This window comes from Symphalangus syndactylus, chromosome 5 (genome assembly GCF_028878055.3).
Source record: "Symphalangus syndactylus isolate Jambi chromosome 5, NHGRI_mSymSyn1-v2.1_pri, whole genome shotgun sequence".
NCBI classification, from domain to species: Eukaryota; Metazoa; Chordata; class Mammalia; order Primates; family Hylobatidae; genus Symphalangus; species Symphalangus syndactylus.
Genome location: NC_072427.2, coordinates 151,154,142 through 151,179,174, shown reverse-complemented (window position 1 = coordinate 151,179,174; position 25,033 = coordinate 151,154,142). Strand labels below are relative to the sequence as shown.

Here is a 25,033-nt window from a genome sequence, read left to right as displayed (position 1 = left end):
AAATAGCAAATACACTCTGTAGTATTTGTGGCCAGGACAACTACGGCCTAGGAACAAACTGTGTCCTGAGTAAACGCAGAATCAAGCTGTGGTGAGATACCAAGAGGGGACCGAAAAGCAAAACAGATCATGACCAAGAACAGGAGCTGAGATGGTGACCAAACCCCTGCTAGCCAGAGAATGTGCACCAATTCTCCGCCTTGGGAGGAATCCACGGTCAAAGCTAAACTCACACTTTTATAGTATGTGTGTAATTAGTTGAAAAGCTTAATTTAACAGTTTGGTAAATTCCATTAGCAGTTTATCTGTGGTATATCATGAAGCTATTTTTAAGTGAATCCTTTTTGGCTAAAGGCCCCACTGAAGAATCCTAATGGAACATGGTTCACATAATACAAACCCAGATCCTTGCAGATTCTAGAAACCTTCTCGAGTAGACACTAATGTGCCCAGGCAGGGAAGCTGTGCTTGACTCTGTACAATGACACCCCTGTCTAGATGAAGCAGGAAGAATCAGAGAGTCCAGAATCGAGTCCCAGCTCTGAAATTACGCCACCTTGGGTATGTTACTTACATCCGTGGTGCTCAGTTTCCTCATCTGGAAAGGGTGGGTGAGCATACTACCTTATAGGACCCTGGGGAGAAATATACAAGGTTCTGTACAAAGTACTTAGCCCACAGGAGGGCAGTCTCACAGAAGCGCTTTTGATTGAAGCAGATGATTTTTTTTTAAACCCAAACAAACAGAAAGGAATAAGAGAGAAACAGCAGCAGAAAGATTACCCAAGTTGACAGGACACCTGATGGTGAGGCCATTGTGCAGAGAGGAAACTGAGACAGTATCACTGTATGATTTCCTGGAGCCACAGTTAAAACCAAACCTTCTCAAACTCCATCAGTTTGAGAAGATGAAACAATTCGCAATGTGAATACTTACTGCCACTGCGCAGTACACTTAAAATGGTTAAAATGATACATTTTATGTTATGTATATTTTATCACAATGAAACAGTGAAGATCCAAAAACAAACAAACAAAAAACCTTAAACCTCAACTCTCTGCCCACTGAAGACAGTACAATAAAAATAACCTAAAGAAGAGTTAGATGGCCTTCCCTCTGTGGGATTCCGTAGGGAAGGCAGTGTCCATGCACCCGGATGCCACACCAAAGGCCCTGTGAGTCAAGATCTCTGTCCTGTGGATGATCTGTATCTGGGGTGTCTATTCAATCCAAACTCCCAGAAGACCCAAAAACCAAAAAGCCACCGCAGGCCATGGCACCACTGAAAGATCTAGAGGTTCTTCTGCTGAACAATGTGTTATTCCTGATGGTATCTCCCCAATGGCAATTTCTGACCATGATTCAGATGACACTACCCACAGAAACGAACTTCCAAGAACTTCTCCTGCCCTCACTCCCACTGTGTCCTCCTCTGGGGATGGTGGCGCTGCTGCTGTCTTGCTCAGAAAACTTGCCTTGGGAAGAAAGCCTCTCAAATTTCAGCCCTGCTCAGGTTAAGAAATAGTAGCTTTGGGCCGGCCATGGTGGTTCACACCTATAATCCCAGCACTTTGGGAGGCCAAGGCAGGTGGATCATTTGAGGTCAGGAGTTTGAGACCAGCCTGGCCAACATGGAGAAATCCCGTCTCTACTAAAAATACAAAAATTAGCCAGGCGTGGTGGCGCGTGCCTGTAATCCCAGCTACTCAGGAGGCTGAGGCAGGAGAATCGCTTGAACCCGGGAGGCAGTGGTTGCAGTGAGCCGAGATCGCACCATTGCACTCCAGCCTGGGCAACAAGAGCAAAACTCCGTCTCAAAAAAGAAAGAAAAGAGAAGAGAAAAGGAGAAAAAAGGGGAGAGGAGAGGAGAGGAGAGGAGAGGAGGGGAGAGGAGAGGAGGGGAGGGGAGGGGAGCGGAGGGGTGTGGAGGGGAGGAGGGGAGGGGAGGGGAGGGGAGGGGAGAAGAGAAGAGAAAAGAGAAAAGAAAAGAAAAGAAAAGAAAAGAAAAGAAAAGAAAAGAAAAGAAAAGAAAAGAAAAATAGAATATTTGACAAACCATCTCGTTCCCCACAGGAAAGCAAAACCTGGCTGAAGGCAGGAGGTGTCTCTCTGGCAAGTGTCTCTCATCCCCCTTCCCCCGACCTCCCTAACCCCATTCATGTCTTCAGAAGGGCATGGCCCTGCCGAGGGGGTGAAAGGCTGTCCTGTGCCCGAGGGCCCTGCGCTGTAAATGCTTCCCAGCCTGGGCTATACTTCTAGGTGCAGCTCAAATCCTACCTCCTCTCTAAAGCCATGAGAAATATACTTCACTCACTTACCTGTAAACACTAACATCATTGGTTACTTTTTATATCATCCCCTGCTATGAGCCAAATTATGTCCCCCCAACAATTCATATGTTGAAGCCCTAACCCCCAATGTGATGGTATTTGGAGGTGAGGCCTTTAGGAGGTGATTAGGTTTAGATGAGGTCATGAGGGTGGGGCCCTCATGATGGGATTAGCGCCCTTAGAAGAGACACCAGACAGCCAGCTCTCTCTCTCGCTCTCTCCCTCTCTCTCTCTCTCTCTCTCCCTATCTCTCTCTCCTCTCTCTCCCTTCTTCCTCTCCCGTTTTCTCCCTCTCCCTGCCATGTGAGGACACAAAAAGAAAGTGGCTTTCTGCAAGCCAAGGAGAGAAGCTTCACCCACCAAACTGGCACCATGATCTTAGACTTCCAGCCTCCAGAACTGTGAGAAAATAAATGTTGGTTGTCCAAGCCACCCAGTCTGTGATATTTTGTTCTGTCTGCCAGAACAAAGACATCCCCCCAAAGGGACTGTGCATGCCTGCTGCACAGACCACTCCTCTCTTCTTAGACCGTGTAGGACCCTTTGCTGGCACAGCAGGGACTTAGCACGCATGGAAGCTAATTAGGTGAGAGACTCTGCCTCTGCCTCCTGGAGAATTTCAGTCTAGGACAAGCACAACAATAAGCTGTGAAGGACCAACAAGGGAAGAAGTATATCTCAACAAGTTGGTTGAGAAGGACCAACAATGGGAGGAGTACACCCTTAGCATGGAACTCAACCACAAGCTCTCAACACAGGTAATGTCACCATGACCCATGGGGTCACGTGTTCGTGGACCATGTGCTTTCTCACATCCCTTAATTCACCTGACATGGATCAACAGGTAACTCCTGTATTCTTACTTCAATGAAGACAAAAGAAACTCAGGTTGAGAGGGCTAATCCTAAAGACACATGACTGGTTAGAGTCAGAACCCAGGCTCTACACTAAGCATTCAGAGGCGGCAGGCTGTGGAATGCTTGAGGACTTGGCCCTAGAACCAGACTGCCTGGGTTCAAATCCCAGCTCAGCCTCTTATCAGCTGTGTGACCCTGGAAAAGTTACTCAGCCTCTTGAAACAGATGAGGAAGCCATCTACCTCATCTATAAAATAGGGGGAATGATGATAACAGTGCCTATTTCATAAAACTGTTACAAAGATGAGTTCATTTATGCCAAACTCTCAGCCATGCCTGGTATATTCCTGTGCATCAACCTTGAGGTGCAATGGAAAGAGGGTCCCTGGAGTTCCGTCTTTGGTCAAGGTGGGGCTGCAGGAAATCGGCCTCCCTCCCACATCAGCACCAATCCAACCCTCTATCCCAGTGGGTGAAGGTATATGGTTATGTGCAGTGGACAATGTGGCAAAGCTCCATCCATTTACCAAGAGAACTCCGATGGACTACAAATCCCGGAGCTCAATGCTGAGCAGTCTTTAAAGTAAATAAAGTGAAAACAAACCAATCGCCCAGGTAATAGAAGATTTTCCTCTTGTCTGCACTGGTAATTGGGTCATTGTAGCCAACCTCCCACGTCCCCTGGTGCTGCTGTGAGTTAAAAAGGGAGCAAAGGAAGCTGTCTGGCCAGAAACACGAATGCAGGTTCCAGGAGGAGGGCAGCCACACCCACTGGTTCCAGCTTGTCCTGGTGCACCTGTAGCACGTGTGCTACGTCTCGCCCTTCTCACCTTTCCTCTAACTAAGCCCAAAGGGCACAGAGGTCCACAGGCTCCGGGGTACACTACAAGCACAGGGCTGGGTGTTAAGCCTATCCAACCTCACTGCTGGAACTTGCTTCGGTAAAACACCGTTTCCACTTTCCCACAAGTTCTCAGGCCCAGCCTCATATTTTTCCACCCCCAGGCAGAGCAGCTGTATTGTGTGAATAAGGGATCTTCGGCACAGATGGGGTGGGGACAGAGGCCCTTGGAATCTGAATCACAGGGGAAGCTTGCCTGCTCCTACCTCCCTGCATCTTCTAGAAACACCTGGAGCATCACCCAGAGTCAGACTCCACCCACCATAGAGCCTGCTGCCCTATAAATGCCTCTCTTGGCCAGCCCCATCCGGGATGTGTCAACAAACAGACAAGGGAAGAAAGTGTCCCACTGGCATTCTGAGAAAGCCGGGGCTGGGAGCCAAAACACACCTACAAGGGGGTGTGTTTTGTCTCCTGAAGAATCTGTCACAAAAGAAAATTCTATAGCCCTCAAGATAGAAGAGGCCCTGGAGACAACTTTGTCATCACAGGGTGGCACCCTCTAGTTGCCCCAGGCAGATGAGGTCCTAGAGGAACCCGTCCTTAACATTGAACTTCAAGAGGTCCTTCCTGTATCTAACTCAGCCTCCGGGGAAAGGGCAGAGCACTTACAAGGCAAGGATGACTGAGAACTCCAAGACCCGAGGCCAAGACTCAGCACTGTGTACAAGCTGTGGAGCCTGTAGAGGCTGAGAGTTGTCCTCCCCCTCGCCTCAGCCTGACTGCAAATTTGTTTATGTCATCCAGATGATGTCATGCTAACTTGACCAGTTGGAGCAGCTGTGAGGGGAAATAGACCCCCAAAGGTCCCTCTGCTGAGTCGTGTGAGGGGAAGGGGGTATGTGTGTGGATGCTGTTGGTGAGTAGAGAGCCAATGGAGCATAACACTTACAGTGCAGCCTCTGAAATAGCCAAGCTGCCTGAGTTCAAATCCTGCCTCTACCGTGTATTGGCTGTGTGACTGTAGACATGATACTGTGCCTCTCTCTTCCTCAGCTAACTTTTCTATAAAATGGGCATGATGGCAGTGCCTAGCCAATTGGGTTGTAGTGAGGCTTCCATAAGGGAATACATGGACAGCCCTTGGGCCATGCCTGGCACTTTCTGTGCATTGCTGTTGTGAAGGTGACCAGTTTGCCTGGGACATCCTGGCTATGCTTGTGGTCCCAGCATTGCTATGAATATTCCCTCTTTCACTCCCGGCAGTGCCCAAGGTTGGATGATGTATTATAAGAGTGACACCCTTTGGCTTCTTCATGTCCACCTGGTTATCTCCCTGCTTCATGCTGCCTCTGAGTACTGGGGAGCCAGGTTCCCAAAATGCAGGTCCCCAAAGTAGGCTCTGCTGATGCCACTGAGGTGTCTGCCCCACAAACTCAGCTTTTCCTCTTTTCCTTTTTCTCTGCCCCTTGTCTCTCCTCCTTCCTTGATCCTTACAGCCATCCTCTGCTTTCCTGCTTCCCTGTCCGTGCCTTAGGATTCTGCTGGTGCACACAGGCACCATCTGGCTTTATTGGGACCTCCCCCTGACCCTGCACCTGGAGGGAACCCCTTATGGCTCTAACTAAACTGTGCCTTATCAAATTTCTCTCAGAGGAAAGGAAGCAATTTGAAAAGGCAAAGAAATGACCAATAGATGGATGAGTGGAACAATGTGCCGGTTTTAGTTGTTGTTGTTGTTGTTGTTGCTGTTTCTTTGTGTGTGTGTGTGTGTGTGTGTGTTGTGTTGGTAGGAACAAAAAGTGTACCAGTTTGAAATGGTCCATTGAATACTAGACCTGTCTATAAAACTGTCCCCAGGGCTATTTTTTTATTTTTTATTTTTGAAACGGAGTATCGCTCTTGTCACTCAGGCTGGAGTGCAACGGCACAATCTCAGCTCACTGCAACCTCCGCCTCCCGGGTTCAACCAATTTTCCTGCTTGGCCTCCTGAATAGCTGGGATTACAGGTGCCTGCCACCATGCCCAGTTAATTTTTGTATTTTTAGTAGAAATGAGGTTTTGCCATGTTGACCAGGCTGGTCTCGAACTTCTGACCTCAGGTGATCCACCCACCTTGGCCTCCAAAGTGCTGGGATTACAGGTGTGAGCCACCACGCCTGGCTTCCAGGGCTATTTTTATAGGAAACCCTGGAGGCTCCTCTGCAAGACAGCGGCCTCCCTGTGTGTCAGTGGAGAAAGCAAAACCTCTGGAGCCCAAAGGCCTGGGCCCATTTCTGCCACTAACAGCTGACAAAGGACCATGATTTCGCAAAGACTCAGTTTCTCCATCCATAAAATAGGGCAGACTTGTCTCTAGAACACCGTGATTCTATGACATTGTAAGAGGCCCTGGACCTGCTCTTAGGATCCTGAATTCTGCAATATTCTGCAATATTTGGCAATTGCATCTTTTAGCTCTTCTGTAGGGGAAACATACGAGGGAAACAGGGTCTTGGAAAATATAAAATCTGAACTAATTCTCACCTAAGGTATCATGGCAAGTGCCTGAGTCCTCTGTGCACTGCAACAGAATAGACACTATTTTGTGTGGAAGAAAAGCAAGAGAGTGATGTGAACTCAGTGGGTGATTAGCCAGTCCCTGAGGAATCCCTCACTAGCTCTCCCCCAGCCTAGCTTCTCTCAGCTGCATTGCCAGTACCCAGGCAGCCTGCAGATTCAACTCTCCCTCCCCACAACAGGTTCAGCAAACCACTGCGACAAGGAGCCCCAAGGCAGAATGGATGGCTACTGCAGCCACTGCCCCAGTGCTGGGGCCTGCCTTCTGCAGGCTCACCACAGCCTGACGCATCTCCAATCACCCCCCACACCTGGGGTTCCATCTCTGGCAGTGGCATCACCAGCCACTCCAACTCTGGAACCCAAATCGCCATCATCTTGGTCTCTTGTGCTCTAGTCCCTGACATTTATTCAGTTACCAGATTGCATCTCCTTCATTGTTCTCTGGGTTAAAATCTCCATCCCACCACTTGTTTTCTGTATGACCTTGGATAAACCACTTAACCTCTCTCTCAGTTTCCTCCTCTACAATATGGAACAATCATAGCAATCTCCTCATGAGGTTGTCAGGAGGATTAAACGAGACTAAACGTGAAAATCTCCTACCACAGGCCTGGCACATAGCAGATGACTTTTCCCCCACCCCCAAGCCTTTTAGCCCCTTCCTGTCCACTCCCACCAGCCCTGTTCAACCCCTCATGGTCACTGCAATGGGCTTCTTCCCAGGTTCTCTTCCCAAAGCTTCCTCCACTGCAGCACATCCCATACCCAGCTGCAGATGACATGTTCTTCTGAACCCAGTTCCAGGAACATCACTTCCCTTCTTAGAAACCATCGAAATATCCCTAGGCTTAATAATGAAGTTTCTAGACCCGTAACACTCCAAGCCTCTGCCATCTCTCCCAAGCAGCACTCCTCACCGGATTGTCCACTACATTATTCCTTGCTCCTCAGGTGCAACCCACCTTCATGGCTTTGCTCAGCCGTCCTTCCCCAAGATGCCCAGACCCAGCCTCCCATTCAAGGCCCGGCCTCAGTGCCACATCCAGGATGCCCTCTGCGAGTCACTCCTTCCAGAAGTAACCTCCCTCCTCCAAACTCCCTCTACACGCTTTATAGTATAGAACCGAGAGGTGACAGGACCTCGGAAGCCTTACATGAAGCCTCTCACTTATCACTCAAAAACTGTGCATAAAGTAGCTCTTATGGGCAAATACTAAACCGCGAGGTTGTGCATGTTAATTTCACCTGAAAAGGGGCATGAACCCTGGACCCTCCAACAAAAATGCTGATTCCATGTGGAGCAAGCTGCCCTGATTTCATATCCCTATGCCCACATCCTTGAGAAAAAGACTCTTCAGTACATGCTGTTTTCTTCCAGAGACAAGGAACCCATCACCTCATGAGTTAGGTTCTTCTTCCTGACCCTCTGACCACCCTGGGGACTCCCACGGATTGGCCCTTTCTGTCCTCTTGAGTCACACAGAACGAATTCCTTTGAGACTCCTGGTGTCCTCCACACAGCCAAACAGGGCAGGTTCCCAAGCACTCTGTGTAAACAGATAAATGAACTCAGAGGGCTCTCCCACATGGCAGGGTACATTCGCTGCATCCCGTGCATGCATGGGTGCACAGACACACACTCGCACACACACACACACACACACACACACACACACACGGACAGAGTCAGCACAAGGCCTCTGAGCCACACAGCCAGACCAGCACATGCTGGGGCCAGGGCGGAAGCCAAGCCCCAGCAGCCGCCCACTTCCTGACCTCCTTCCTTTGCTCTGAGAGGTTCTCTCTCTGTGTCTTTCTGACTGTCTGTCTCGGTTCTTTGTTTCTAGGCATGGCAACAGTTGTGGATGCTGCCTGCGTGGCCAGGGCTCCTAGCAGCACTGACCTGCAAGGTAGGAGTTTTGGTTCTTAGACTTGAGACCTTGGGCAAGTCACTTTACCATTCTGAGCCTCAGTTTCCTCATCTGTGAAACGAAGAGGCTGGATGAGGCTGGAGGGTTCCTAAGGTCCCTTCCTGACCAAAACCCTAGTGCTTCTCGGCTCTCCTCCAGTCCCGTTACCGAGTGACAGGGAGGGGAGCAAGGGCCAGGCCAGGCCTGGGGATGGCAGGGGAGCCAGCTGTTCCCACCCAAGGGCACACAGCCTCCGTCCAGGCCCTCTGCGAATTCCATGTGCTGCACACACGCGCTCACACTTCGCAGCCGGAGAAGCAGGCAGGAAGCGCCGCCCCCCCGGGCTGCCCCGGGCGCCCACCCTCAACCTTCCTCCACATTACCTTGGGCGTGTAGGCTTCCCGTGGACCTGCCCGCGCCGCCCGCTCGGCTCTCAGCTGTCAAGCAGCCGCCTGCCCCGCCGCCTGCTCCGCCCGACTCTTTCCGCTCGGATCCGCGCAGGCTGGACCAGCCCCACAGCGGGGCTGAACGGGAAGCGGCGCCCCCTGTGCGCCCTGTGGGACGTGCGCGCGCCAAGCGGTGGGGTCCGGGTCTGCAGGCGCGACCTGAGACTGCCAGGGAGCCTGGGTGGCGAGGGCGGGGCCGCTGCCGACTTAGCCTGCCTGACTGGTTGAGCTTCCTGGGTCCCTCTGCTCCCTAGGCCCCTTAGGCCCCTTGCCCCCATTCAGGTTCCCAAGGTGGGGCATCAGTCCGGCCCTTGGTGGCTCACTGGAGAGATGGTGTCTGGGAGTGCACCCCTGGAAACCTGGCAACAGCCCGGCGTCACTCCAGCTGTTATCTCTGGGAACAGAAACTAAAGGGGATCCTTATTCTTTATACTTTTCTGACTCTTCTATATATTCTACTGTGGGCATGAATCGTTCAAAACAAAACAAAACAAAACACCCAAAACCCAACACATATTTGTTAATAAAGCACTAAGTAAATCTTCAAAGGCCTCCCAAGGTGTTCAGGCTGCAGGATAACCCCTCAGCCTAGTGCACAAAGCAAGGCCCACCCTGCCCACTCTGGCCACAGCCTAATTTTCCAGCCTCACCCTCTCTCCCTCACACACACACACACACACACACAACACTTATGCTCTGGACACACTGGCTGTTGCCAAACACCAGCTGTTCTTCATGGCTGCTGGGAGTTCTTGCTTTTTGCCTGGAACACACTCCCCTTTCATCTCTGCCTGTTGAAATCCTACTCATCCTTCCAGGCCCCTCTGAAATGTCACCTTTTTGGAGAACCCTTCCCCAGACACTGCCCCTGCAGAGTGCCCCAGTTCTTTCCTGGTCAGCCCATCTTTCTGGTACTGGTTTATGCAGTAGCATCCCCCTCTCACACGCACTAAGCCCTATTCCATGGTGGAGAGAAACACATTAGCAGTTACTGAGCAGCTGTTGTAAATTACTCTGTGGAGTCCTTTCTTCTCCTTGCAGCTCAGCCAGCCACTAGCTCACAACCTCCCTCCAGCCTACCAGAGTTTTAGAAGGCTGTCAGGGGCTCTGAGGCCTGCCCTCTGGTGTGTCCCTACTGTGTGCCTTGGCTTTTCTGGCTCTGTCCTGGGTATGCTTCCCTGTGTCAACTCCCAAGGTCTGCAAGCTGGTGGCTTGCCCTTCTCTCAGCCCTATGTGAGGAAAGAAGGACCTTTCATTATCAGAATCCGTGAAGTGGAAGGGGCCTCAGACATTATCCAGTGTAAAGCCTGCCTACCCATTTTACAGAGCAGAAAACTGTGACCAGAGAGATAAAGTCAGAGGCATCGGAGGTACCTGCCATTGTTACTGTTTTTAATAGTGTTAATACTTGCACGTTTAGATCGCCTTTCACTTCTAAAGCAATGCGTTGTCACTCATTTGCCCCTTACAGTCTCAGAGGTATTATAGTGGTTAGGGTACAGACTCTGGAGGCCAAAGCCCTGGGTTTGAATCTCGATGCTCCAACTTGCAGCTACGTCCTTGGCAAGTTACTGGAACTTTCTCCATCAGTACAATGTGGATAGTAACAGCTCCTGCATCATGGGGTGTTCTACAAATCGAAATAAATGTGTATCTTTAAAGGGCTTAGAATAGTAGTAGGTGCATTAAAAATGCCAAATGTATTTGCTCTTATCAAATTTTTGTTATTGTTAATTGTATCACTTCACAGTTGGAATAATGGAGGCTCAGAAAGGCTGAGACTCATCCAAAAAATTGCTGCTTTGGGGATGGTTTCTCACCAAACTCCATGCAGTCATCTTTGTCTCTGATACCATTCTGCTTCCTGTTCCCCCTTGTGTCTGAGTCTAACCACCTATTTAATAAGGAAGAAAAGCAACTGTCCTTTAGCCCATATCAGAATACCTAGACATTTCATGGTACGAACATTAACCACATCTTCTGGCTTCTATGGGGATGTCTGTGATTTGCTGGCATTTTCTTTAACAGAACACGACACCTCATGGTGTCCTTCAGAATCACAGAGCCATCACATTAATTGCTGCAAGTTCAGCTTGTACATTTGTGCCTCTTTTACTCTTGGCCCATGGCAGAAAAGCGACGGGGAAAAGATGGTTCTTCCAATGTATGGATGTAGGAAACTGAGGCACAGTTGATATTCACTGACTGGCCCCAGGCTATGGAGCTAGCCTGGACCGCGGGAAGGATGAGGATCTCCACTTCTCTTTCCCCATAGCTACATGATTCAGTGTTGCAGGAGAAACCCAAACTCATTTATTCAATGAGGATTTATTGAGCACTCTCTAGGTGATGAATAAGACCTAGGCAAGACTGGCTTCCTGGGCATATGACCTATGAAGTCACATAGGCCAGAGGTCCCCAACCTTTTTGGAACCAGGAACCTGTTTCGTGGAAGACAATTTTTCCATGGACCAGGGGTGGGAGTGGGGGGTGGGAATGGTTTCAGGATAAAACTGTTCCACCTCAGATCATCAGGCATTAGTTAGATTCTCATAAGGAGTGTGCAAACTAGATCCCTCACATGCACAGTTCACAATAGGGTTCATGGACCAGTACCCCATTACCGGTTCATGGCCTAGGGGTTGGGGACCCCTGACATAGGCCACTCATTTAGAAGGGCTTCATACATAGTTTAATGCTCTCCTGTCACCTTCTTGAAATTCTTAACAATTTTTGAACAAGGGGCCATATAAGTTGTATTTTACACTGGACCATTCAAGTTGTACAGCTGGTGTGGACCTAGGCTCTCCCCTAGGAGCTCTGTTTCACAGGGAATCAGGCAGGGAGTTGACAATTACAGTTCAGTACGATGGGGGTTGTGACAGAGGCAGGGTAGCTGTGAAAGAAGGACAGGACCTCGGCCAGTATTCAGCTCACTTGGGTCATCCTCCCCAGCTGTGCAGCCTGCCCAGCCGCCAGTGACTTACCACTGTGCTCCTTGCTGGGAGGATGGCCTTGGTTTAGCACCAGGGCCTGCAGCCCCAGACAGCAGCTGCAAACCCTACCACCCTAAGAGGCCACTGCTAGGTCATGTCAACACCAGGAAATGTGTGTCACTGGAGCCCTAAGCTGTTCTCATGTCCTCCAACCCATACTCCCTGATCACCAGACTGCCAGTGGACTCTAGTTTCCTCTGCCTGCCCAGACCCAGTCAACTTCCAGAAAAGGGCACACAAAGTGATCCACACTGAAAAGCAATTGGCAGACAAAACCTAATGGGCTATTCATCCAAAGGGCACTTGGGTTTTATTAGAGGTATTTTGGTGTCCTCCTGGCCTGCATTCTGACATGTAATAAGCATCTAAGTCATGATAGTTGAGTGAACATACAAAAGGTAAATACATATGGCAAAGCCTGGAATTGGAATTGGCAGTTTGAAGGTCATTGGCCCAAGAACAGGGTATTTTCGGTTGTGTTCTGTTTTCTTTTCTTTTCTTTTCTTTTTTTTTTTCTGGATGAGTGCTGGAAGCCCCAACACAATGATTTGGGAATAAATGAAAGTAAGGAATGGAGAAGTAAGGAGGTACCCCTCTCAAGGAGGCTGGCAGTAGAGGGGACAAATAATGTGAGAGAGGAACAGAAGAACCAAGCAGGAGACTGGAGGAGGTTTCTAGACTGAGGTTAAGAATCTGATGAAGAGAGAAAGGATGAAGAGTGAGGAGGAGTCAATGGCCCTGGTCTAAGAAGATGCAGGAAGGACTGGCGAGCACAAGGGCTTAGGAGGAGCCTGTAAGTCTCAGAAGCAGGGGGAGGAGGTAAAGATGAGTGAGGATGGGAGCAAGGCAGTGGGAGGAAAGTGGATGCAGAGCTCCCAGATCATGGTCCCTGTTTCCTCTATGGACCAATAAAGTAGGTAATGGCTGGAGGGTCTGGGCTGATAGGTAGGGTGAGTAACATTTAGATGCTTGTGCTGTGAGTTGCTGCCTCCTCTGGGGTGGGGCAGGGAAGAGCCAGTGTCAGGGGTGGGGGGAGTAGAAAATTGGCTTGAAGGGCACAGGGACACTTCCAAGGAGGCGTGCTACCCTCTTCCAGAGTCACCTTGATGCTGCATGGTATCCTTCCTCCCGGCATCTGTAACTTCTTTGTTTTTTCTCGTTCACTTGCTGCTTTCAACTCTAACTTAAGCCCAGTTCCTATTGTTGGTCCCCTTAGAGGAACAGTGAAAACATTCACTGTTCTAATACAGGAATCCCTCTGCTGTTCCTTCTTCCTTATTATGAGTGGCAACAATTACAGAGTTTCCAACAGGTGGAGGCCAAAAACCAAACAGACTTTTCTATGTTGACTCTCTCAGGCTGCATACAGGATGGCAGCATCTGCCCCACCTCCCAGAGCCTCGTCATCAAAGGCCAAATCAAACAGCGGCCTGGAGCAGAGGGCTGGCCAGCTCTACAGAGCCAGCAAACACCAGAGGGAAATCACCCTGGATCCATATCTTCCATCCTTTGCCTCTGTGAGCATGTTTGGGAAGGAGACATCTATGAGATTGCAGGAGCCAATTCAGGCTACATGCTTATAGCTGCAACTGAAAAATTAGGCTAGAATGCAGGGCCTCCCTGAAGATATTTCTGAAAATCATGTACTTCCTTTAAGGGATTTACAAATCTGGAGTCCTTACAAAACAGGACAAGTAAGACATAAGCAGTGACTTTCTACTGTCCAACCAGCAGCCAACAATAGACTTAGTCATTCAGATGGAGCCGCAGAGGTACAGACCTGAGAGAGCTGGAAGTCATAGAGCCAATCCCATGTATTACTGATGAGGTAACTATGGCTCAGGGTGACTTGACCTATAAGCCACAAGCTTGTGAGTGACCACTCCAGGCCCTGAATGGAGGATTTCATTCCATTTCCCTGCCCCACAAGTGGCCTCTGAGAGACAGAGTACCTGATGCCACCTTATGTGGGATATTGTTTTTGCTATCACAAATTTCTGAATCCCCTGTTTGTGTAAAAGCCACGATATATTCAAGATATCCACTAAAGAAGCCACATTGTTACTTCAGCTAAAAATAACTTAAAGACCTAACAATGAATTATCATTTATCTAATCATCTGGGAATGATGACATTAATGTTTCGTATCTACTATTTTATAAATTGCTTAGAAAGTATAGATATTTTTCCCTCATAATTCTGCCTTCCCATGAGTGCACATGCATACACACAAGACCCAACCACAGTATCTTGACCATGAATATAATAAATAAGGAAATAGCAAATGTAGTAAGGTGAAGCAGGGGGTTCTATTAGCCCAAGAATGTTCTAGGCATAGTGTTTGGTGGAGCCAACCAGCTCCTACAAGCTGGTGAAAACAAAGAAAAGTGCCTGGCCATTTCATTACGGAGTGCTTCCCAATAATCTAATTCCTCCACCATCAAAAGTTGGTCAGGGAACATCACCATTTTTAGAAAGATGCTTTGTTTTGATAAAACAACCCTTCTGTATTAGTCTCTTCTCATGCTGCTGATAAAGACTTACCTGAGACTGGGTAATTTATAAAGGAAAAGAGGTTTAGTGGACTCACAGTTCCATGTGGCTGGGGAGGCCTCACAATCATGATGGAGGGCAAAGGCACGTCTTATATGGTGGCAGACAAGAGAGAGCTTGGGCAGGGAAACTCCCCTTTATCAAACTATCAAATCTCGTGAGACTTATTCACTATCACAAGAACAGCACAGGGAAGACCCGCCCTTATGATTCAATTACCTCCAACCAGGTCCCTCCCATGACACATGGGAATTGTGGGAGCTACAATTCAAGATGAGATTTGAGTGGGGACACAGCCAAACCATATCACCTTCTAAGCTTATGTCCCACTACTCATCCACAAACAGGCTGTAAAGAGCCCAGCATTTGCTTTGTAGCAACGGTGTCATACTAGCATTGCTTTCCCTGCCTGCAGGTCCCTCTATGCATCTCTGTTTAAAGTGTAAAGCCGGATCCAGCTCTCATGCTGCCTCCTGCAGAAAGACATCTCTGGTGTTTCTCAGCCAGAGAAGCCTCCCCACCTCTCAACTCCGGACCACTTCTCTTAAAAATATGACCAATGATGCCAAAAGTCTAATTTATGTGTAGAGTTGGTGTTGTAGAGTAGAAGGGGATTGAGAGGTAGAGACTAAATAACTACTTAGCTTTGAACATGTCAGGAAGTTTCTCTGTTCTTCAGCTTCCTAATCTGTAAAATGTAGTTAGGGACAGGACCTACCTGATGAGATTGTTGTGAGAAGTAAATGAAATAATTCATGTAAAAAGCAACTACTACAGTGCCTGGTACATAGTCCAGGCTTACAATGTCAGGAAAGGAAAAAGGAAGGGAGGGAGGGAGAGAGGGAGGAAAGAGAGGAAGAGGGAAAAGCAAAGCAAAGAGAATGAGACTAGCCTGGGCAACACAGTGACAACCCGTCTCTACAAAAAATTATAAATTTAAAAAAAATTAGCCAGGCATGGTACCTGATACAGTTTGGATTTGTGTCCCCACCCAAATCTCATGTCGAATTGTAATCCCTAATGTTGGAGGAGGAGCCTGGTGGGAGGTGACTGGATCATGGGGGAGGATTTTCCCCCTTGCTGTTCTCGTGATAGTGAGTGAGTTCTCACAAGATCTGGTTGTTTAAAAGTTGATATGGTTTGGCTGTGTCCCCACTCAAATCTCAACTTGAACTGTATCTCCCAGAATTCCCACGTGTTATGGGAGGGACCAAGGGGGAGGTAGTTCAATCGTGGGGGCCAGTGTTTTCCGTGCTATTGTCATGATAGTAAGCCTCACCAGATCTGACGGGTTTATCAGGAGTTTCTGCATTTGCTTCTCTCTCATTTTCTCCTGCCACACCATGTAAGAAGTGCCTTTCACCTCCCACCATGATTCTGAGGCCTCCCTAGCCATGTGGAACTGTAAGTCCAATTAAACCTCTTTCTTTTCCCAGTCTCAGGTATGTCTTATCAGCAGCATGAAAATGGACTAATGAAACGTGTATAGCACTTCCCTTTTTGCTCTCTTCCTCATGCTCCAGCCATGTAGGATGTGCCTATTCCATCTTCACCTTCTGCCATGATTGTAAATTTCCTGAGGTCTCCCCAGCCATGCTTCCTGGAACCATGAGCCAATTAAATCTCTTTTCTTTATAAATTACCCAGTCTCAGGTAGTTGTTTATAACCATGTGAGAATGGACTAATATAGTGGCACACACCTGTAGTGAGCTATGATAACACCACTGCACTCCAACCTAGGCAACAGAGCAAGACCCTGTCTCTGAAAAGAAAGAAAAGGAGAGAGAGAGAGAAAGAAAGAAACAAAAAAGAAAGAAAGAAAGAAAGAAAGAGAAAGGAGGGAGGGAGGGGGAGGGGAGGGAAAAGAAAAGAAAAGAAGCAAGCAAGAAGAGGAGGAAAAAGGAAGGAAGGAAGGAAGAAAGAAAGGAGGGAAAAAATATCCTTCTCTCTCTACTGAAGTCAAAAGCACCATTGCCTCTTCGATGAAATACATATATGACCTCCTTGGAGACACAATTTTATGTAACAGTGACACCAGAGATCATGGAAAGGGTGAGATCAATTAATTTTTTAGATCTCCTATGTAAAGACATTGGCTGAATTCTGAATTCCATTAGAAACTTAATATTTTCAGGATGGAAGGAAATGCAGTAATCACCCTATCCAACGCCCACTGATTTTCAGCTGAGGGAACTGAGATCTGCAAAGGGTAAGAGCCAGTGTGCACCTGAGTCCAGACTGGAAAGCTTCCAGCCCAGAGCTCCTCCCATCCTGCACATCCCCTCTCCCAGCTGGGGAGAGACACCATAAAAACCTGACGTCCCGAGAAGAACTTCTGGCATAAGAGTGTGAAGAGGTCGATAATCTATTTCCTCAAAAAGCAACTATAGTCCCTACTCAAAACTGTCAAAAACAACCATTTCATTTCTCAAAAATGACTAGAGGCATGCAACAAACTGAGAAGTGCTTATGTTCATGAAAACTACTAAACTTACAGCAACATCAGCGTGAATCTGTGATTTGTACTGATCCCTGCACCCCTGCCCTCTCACCAGAGTTCTGTTGTTTGACAGTTCAATGAGGGCAAGCCAGATCTTACAAACTAGCATTTTTTTTGTCACTGCCAGAGGGGGTTCCCTTAACTTTAAGCAGTATTATTTAAGTGATGATCTCAGAGGCAAGTAATCAGAAAGGACCAGAAGCTCTTCTGGCCTGAAATTGCAGAGTAAGCAACGGGCTAGTGACTAGCTGGGTACTTAACAGGGAGTTCCAGGAGGTGAAGCAGATATGAGGGGATTAGTAAACTCTCCCCATATTATGAGTTAAACAAAGGTCGTATGCATATGCTGCAGAGATGGGAGCATCCTAAGCCACCCACACATTCCTGGCCAATGGAGTCTTCCCCATGTACAATGGAGATGCAAGGGCTCAGGGGAAAAGAGAAGCCTGGGCAGACTTGGGGGGAAAATGCCTGAAATTTTGATGCACTCTCCAGCTTACTCACAAATCTGCCAGCAGAAAGTAGAAATCTTACTGGCTCGAGATATTTGAGCATAACCTCTGACCAATCTTTGGCTGAGCGCTAATCTAGGCAGACACATGGGCAACTCTAGGAAGCCAGGCTTAAGAATAAGAAACAAGGCCAGCTGGCTGGGCACAGTGGCTCAGGCCTGTAATCCCAGCACTTTGGGAGGCTGAAGTGAGTGGATCACGAGGCCAGGAGTTCAAGACCAGCCTGACCAACATGGTGAAACCCCATCTCTACTAAAAATACAAAAATTAATTGGACGTGGTGGCGCACACCTGTAATCCCAGTTACTCAGGAGGCTGAGGCAGGAGAACTGCTTGAATCCGGGAGGTGGAGGTTGCAGTGAGCCGAAATTACGCCACAGCACTCCAGCCTGGGCAATAGAGTGAGACTCAGTCTCAAAAAAAAAAAAAAAAAAAAAGAAACAAGGCCAGGTGTGGTGGCTCACGCCTGTAATCCCAGCACTTTGGGAGGCCGAGGCGGGTGGATCATGAGGTCAGGAGATTGAGACCATCCTGGCTTACACAGTGAAACCCTGTCTTTGCTAAAAATACAAAAAAAAAATTAGCGGGGTGTGATGGCATGCTCTTGTAGTCCCAGCTACTCGGGAGGCTGAGGCAGGAGAGTCGTTTGAACCCGGGAAGCAGAGGTTGCAGTGAGCTGAGATCACACCACTGCACTCCCGCCTGGGCAACAGAGCAAGATTCTGTCTCAAAAAAAAAAAAGAATAAGAAACAAGAAAAACAGCAGCAGAGACATTCACAGATAGATGTACACTGCAGAAGAGGCAAGCTTCACAGATTTATTCCAGACAAGTTATTAAATAAACATACAAAACAATAACAATAACCACACTCAAATTAAAATTAAAATCCAAAGTTGCTACAATATATTATGTAAAATATCCAGTTTTCAACAAAAAAATTATAAGGCAGGCAAAGCAACACAAAGGTATGACCATATTCAGGAAAAAAAAAAAAAAGGAGTCAATTGAAATTGTCTCTGAATGTCCCTGGATGTTGGGTCTAGCAGACAGTTTTTAAAGGAGTTATTAGAAATATGTTCAAGGAACTACAGGAAACCATGTTTAAAATTTTAAGGAAAGTATGACAACAATAAATAAACAATATCAACAATAGAAATTACACGAATGAATCAATTCTAAAACAATGGATGTCACAAGGCAGTGAAATGACATATTCGAAATGGTGAAAAATATCTGTCAACAAATTACTTACATCCATCAAAACTATCCTTCACAAATGAAGGCAAAGTAAAGAAAATTCCAAGTAACCAAAGACTGAGAGAATGTTTTGCTAGCAAATGTACTTCATGATAAATACTAAAGGAAGTCCTTTAGGCTTAAAGAAAGTAACACCATAAAATACTCAAATCCACAGAAAGAAAGGAAGCAGTTCAGAAGTTATAAATATGTGGGTAAATATAAAAGACTCCATAAATACATTTTTTCTGATTTTTTTCTCTTAACTTCTTTAAAAGACATAAAATTGTATAAAGCAAAACTTACAACACTGTACTGTTGGGTACGTAGCACACATAGAAATTGATATGATAATGATGGAACAAAGGAGGGTAGAGAAAAGAAATAAATATTGCAGCAATATTTTTAGAATTAATTTAGTATTATTCTGAATTAGCTTGCAAAAAGTTGAGATGCACATTGTAATTCCTAAAACACCTAAGAATATAACTCAAAAATACAGCAGAAAAATCAATAGAGAAATTAAAATGCTACACTAAAAATACTCACTGAACATGAAAGACAGAAGTAAAAGAGGAGCAAAGGAAAAATAACAAAAAATGAGAAAAATAGAAAACACACAGAAAAACAACAAATATAAATCCATACCAATAATTATACAAAATATAAATGGACTAAATGCCCTACTCAAAAGGAACAGGTTTTCAGATTGGATAAAAAAGAACAAGACCAAATTTTTGTATGTTTGTATATGCTGTCTATGAGAAACATAGCTTAGCTTCAGGGAAACAAGAAACATAGCTTAGCTTCAAAGAAACAAAGAAAATTAAATGTAAAAGGATGGAGGACTTCCAGTTTCAGCCATGACATGTGAAGAGCTTAGAAGTTATCACTTCCATTCTTACAAGATAAAAGCTGCACAAATAGAAAACAAACTTTTCTTAGAGCCATCAGAAAATTGACATCGCAGGGCAAAGAAGCACCCTGAAATCTAGAGAGACGAGTGAATACAGAGAACCACAGCCTAGGTCAGCTCTTGTAAAGCAGAAGCCACGACAACCGTAAACAGACAGAAACACTTACATAGTAATTCTGATGGATTGCTGGGGGTCGAGTATGGATTTGCTTGAGTGAGTAATTCCTGGAGATGCAGTGTTAGTGTGCTTCGCCGACTACGCTTTCATGGATTTTACCTTCGGGAGCCCCACCAGATTCTCACAGTGAAGATCCAACAAAAAAAATCCCTTATATTTCAGGTAGGGGTGAGGGGAAAAGTAACCATTTAAAATATGCCAAAGCATTCTCCATTTCAAAGTCCTGCTCTCTGAGGGAACCAGCTTTACCAGAGCCTTATCTACCTGAGGGAAGGACGATTAGCCAACTTCAGCTCTTTCCAGCCTTCCTGTCTCACTTGAAGGAAGGGAAAAACAAAACGAAACAAAAAACGTCTGAAGGTTATAGCCCAGACACTCAGGAAAAAAAAAAAAAGGAGTCAATTGAAATTGTCTCTGAATGTCCCTGGATGCTGGGTCTAGGAGACAGTTTTTAAAGCAGTCATTAGAAATATGTTCTACTAAAATAAAATAAGCCTACTAAAAGACTGAGATTTAATCATAAAATTATAGATCGTTTCACCTCACCAACACCTTATGTATTAGGGTTCTCTAGAGGGACAGGGCTGATAGGATAGCTGCATATATGAAAGGGAGTTTATTAAGGAGTATTGACTCACAAGATCACAAGATGAAGTCCCACAATAGACCATCTGGAAGCCAGGGAGCAAGGAAGCCAGTCTGAATCCCAAAACCTCGAAAGTAGAGAACCCGACACGGCAGTCTTCAGTTTGTGGCCAAAGGCCCAAGAACCCCTGGCAAACCACTGGTGGAGGTCCAAGCGTCCAAAAGCTGAAGAATTTAGAGTCTGCTGTTCCAGGGCTGGAAGCGTCCAGCACGGGAGAAAGATGGAGGCCGGAAGACTTAGCTAGTCTAGTCCTTACACCTGCCTCTGCCTGCTATTATCCTAGCCACGCTGCAGCTGATTCGATGGTAACTACCCAGATTGCAGGTGGGTCTGCCTCTCCTAGTCCACTGACTCAAATGTTAATCTCCTTTGGCAACACCCTCACAGACACACCCAGGAACAATACTTTTCATCCTTCAATCCAATCAAATTGACCCTTGCTATTAACCATCACACCTTATTATATCAACAGAGCTCTAGTATAACAGATTACATCTGAAAGACCTGAAAAATGCAAGTTCTATTTAAGAAAGGGTTCTGGTCAGATGCGGTGGCTCATGCCTGTAATCCCAGCACTTTGGGAGGCTGAGGCGGGCGGAGCACGAGGTCAGGAGATCGAGACCATCCTGGCTAACACAGTGAAATCCCGTCTCTACTAAAAATATAAAAAATTAGCCAGGCGTGGTGGCAGGTGCCTGTAGTCCCAGCTACTAGGGAGGCTGAGGCAGGAGAATGGCATGAACCCGAGAGGCGGAGCTTGCAGTGAGCCGAGATCCCGCCACTGCACTCCAGCCTGGGCGACAGAGCGAGACTCCAACTCAAAAAAAAAAAAAAGAAGGGGTTCTTATGGGAACCCAATGACAACAGGACAGAGGGAGAAAAGCAAAGATGCTGGAGGTAACTAAACTCTCTGGCACCTATAGCTATAGTAAACATTAAACATAGCCCAGCTCGTAGCCAGATTAACACAAAACCTCAACACAAAGGCCTCTTTATCTTAGTTTCTACTACCCGATACACCATGTCTGCTTTCAATAGAAAATTACAAAGCATGCTAAAAGGCAAGAAAAAACAACCTGAGGAGACAAGCATTAGAACCAGACTCACATATAACACAGACTATGGAATTATCAGGTAAGAAAATTAAAAATAATTATGATTAATATATTAAGGGCTGTAATGGAAAAAGTAGACAATATGTAAGAACAGATGGATAATGTGAGCAGAGGGCTGGAAATTCTAAGAAATAATCAAAACAAAGTGCTAGAAATCAAATATACTGTAGAATAAATAAGGTCTTTGGCAGGCTCATCAGTAGACTGGAAACAGCTGAGGAAAGAGTCAGTGAAGCTGAAGATATGCCAGTAGAAACTTCCCAAATTGAAATGCAAAGAGGAAAAAAAAAAGAAAAAAGACAAAAGAGAATATCCAAGAACTGTGGGATGATCACAAAAGGTAAAACATACGTGTAATGGAAATATCAAAAGGAAAAGAAAGAGAGAAAGGAGCAGGAGAAATTTGAGTAACAAAGGCTGAAAATTTTCCAAAATTAATAATAGAAACCAAACTTCAGGAAGCTCAGAGAACACCAATCAGGATAAAATTTAAAAATCTACAACTAGGCATATCATATTCAAACTTCAGAAAACCAAAGACCACGAAAATCCTGAAAGAAGCCATGAGGGGTGGGGGCGAGGGGAGGACATCTCGCCTACAGAGGAACAGAGATAAAAATTACAGTGAACTTTGTATTAGTCTGTGTTCTCCAGGGAAACAGAACCAATAGAATACACACACACACACACCACATCTCTCTCACTCTTTCTCTCTCTCTTTTACACACACACACCACATCTCTCTCTCTCTCTCTTTCATGCATACACACACACACACGTCACATCACATCACATCTCTCTTTACACAAACACACACATATGTGTGTATGGGTGGGGAGAGAGAGGCGGGAAGGATAAGGAATTAGCTCATGCAACTATGGAGGCTAAGTCCCAAGATCTGCCATCAGCAAGCTGGAGACCCAGGAGAGCTCATGGTATACTTGCAGCCTGAGTCTGAAGAACTGAGAACGAGGAGAGCCAATAGCATAACTTCTAGCCCGAGTCCAGGTTTGAAGGCAGTAGAAGAAAAACGTCCCAACTCGAAGACAGGCAGAGAGAGGGAATTCTCTTACTCCAACTCTTTGTTCTATTTAGGCCATCAACGGATTGGATGAAGTCCACCCACACTGGGGAGGGCAATCTGCTTTACTCAGTCTACCAATTCAGATGTGAACCTCATCAGAAGCACTCTCACAGACACACTCAGAACAATGTTTAACAAAATATATGACCACCCTATGGCCCAGTCAACATATCAAATTAACCGTCACAGACTTCTCATCAGAGAGTTAAGTGAAACATTTGAAGTGCTGAAAGGAAAAACCTCTAACCTAGAATTCTATACTCAGCAAAATTATCCTTTAAAAGTGAAGGCACAATCAACAAAAACAAAAACTAAGAAAACTCTGACAAACAAAAACTGAGAAAACTCATCATCAGTAGATCTGCCCTACAAGAAATGTTAAAAGAAATTCTTTAGAGAGAAGGAAATATGATAGGAAGAGTATTGAAGAAGGAATAATTAAAATAAAATACAATCCTTTACTTTTCTTATTCTTAATTGATGTAATGGATAATAACTTGTTCAAAGAAATAATAGTAACAATGTATTAGGTGATTATAACATATAGATAAATGAGTGACAGCAATGCAATAAGGAACGAGAGGGAGAAATTAAGAATATATAATTATAGATAAATATTTGAAAGTGGACTTAGATTAGTTGTAAACACACATTATACACACTAGGGCAACCACGCAATATTTTTTAAAATGTAATTGATATGCAGAGAGGAAAGAAAATGGAATCATACAAAATGCTCAATAAAAATCAGAGAAGGTGGGAAAAGAGGGGAAAATTTGAAAAGGAAACAAAGAATAAGTACAAAAAACAGAAGATAGTTATAAGTGTGATAGATAGTAATCCAACTATATCAAAAATCACTTTAAATGTGTGTTCTAGGCTGGGAAGCCTAGGAAGCCAGGCTTAAGAATAAGAAACAAGGCTGGGTGTGGTGGCTCACGCCTGTAATCCCAGCACTTTGGGAGGCCGAGGCAGGCAGATCACCCAAGGTCAGGAGTTCGAGACCAGCCTCACCAACATGGAGAAACCTCGTCTCTACTAAAAATACAAAATTAGCCGGGCGTAGTGGCGCATGCCTGTAATCCCAGCACTTTGGGAGGCCAAGGCGGGCGGATCACCCAAGGTCGGGAGTTCGAGACCAGCCTGACCAACATGGAGAAACCTCATCTCTACTAAAAATACAAAATTAGCCGGGCGTAGTATCGCATGCCGGTAATCCCAGCTACTCGGGAGGCTGAGGCAGGAGAATCACTTGAGCCTGGGAGGCGGAGGTTGCGATGAGCCAGGATCGCACCATTGCACTCCAGCCTGGGCAACAAGAGCAAAACTCCGTCTCAAAAAAAAAAACAAAAAAAAAGTGTGGTCTAAGTAAACAAAAGACAGAGATTGTCACAATGGATTTAAAAAACAAGACTGAACTAAATGCTGTTTATAAGAAACTCACTTTAAATAAAAAGACACAGATAGAATAAATTAAAGGGGTGGAGGAAAAGATGCCATGATAACATTAATCAAAAGAAATCTATAATAACCATATTAATTTCAGACAAAGCAGACTTCAGAACAAGAAAAATTGACAGGGATAAAGAGGGGCATTACATAGTGGTAAAGGGACCAGTGCTCAAAGAGGACTACCACAGTTGACACATATGCGTCTAACAACAGAGAGTCAAAATGTGTGAGGCAAAAACTGATAGAACTGCAAGGAGAAATAGACAAATCCACTAACATAGCTGGAGATTTCAACATCCTCTTTCAGTGACTGATAGATTCAGCAGGCAGAAAATCAATAACCACAGAGTTGAACGGGATAACACCACTAAACAACTGGATCTAATAGAGATTGATAGAATGTTTCATCCAACAAAAGTAAAGTACACATTCCTATCAAGCTCACATGAACATTCACCAAGATAGACCACATTCCAGGCCATTAAGCAAACCTTAACAAATTTAGAAGAATAGAAATCATTCAAAGTATGTTCTCACCACAGTGGAGTTAAATGAGGAATCAATAACAGAAGACAGCCAGAAAACCTCAAAATACGTTTCTAAAAAATACATGGGTCAAAGAAGTTCAAGAGAAATTTAAAAATAGTTCAAACTAAGTGAAAATTAAATAAAACATCAAAATTTGTGGGATGCAGTGAAACTAGTGCTTAGAGAGAAATTTATAGCACTGAATGAATATATTGGAAAAGGAGAAGATCTAAAACCAACAACCTAAGTTTCCACCTTAGGAAACTAGAAAAAGAAAAGCAAACTAAGTCCAAACTGAGATCTTTATAAAAGAAGATGAAATGTTTCTGGACTGGAAGATGCAATATTGTGAAGATATCAATTCTC

General features: G+C 45.7%; 1 protein-coding gene across 5 annotated transcripts in view; it reads right to left on the bottom strand.

Moving 5' to 3' along the window:
• CRACR2A (calcium release activated channel regulator 2A) overlaps window positions 1–9,113 on the bottom strand; it is a 154,470-nt gene extending 145,357 nt beyond the window's left edge. For 3 of the 5 annotated variants that reach the window (XR_010120917.1, XM_063639881.1, XM_063639880.1), the window contains exon 1: window positions 8,886–9,097. The gene's annotated coding sequence lies outside the window, so the exon portion shown is untranslated. Of the gene's footprint in view, window positions 1–8,885 lie in introns of all 5 variants that reach the window. The other 2 variants (XR_010120915.1, XM_055281072.2) reach the window with 2 other exon arrangements.
• Window positions 9,114–25,033: the final 15,920 nt, after the last annotated feature.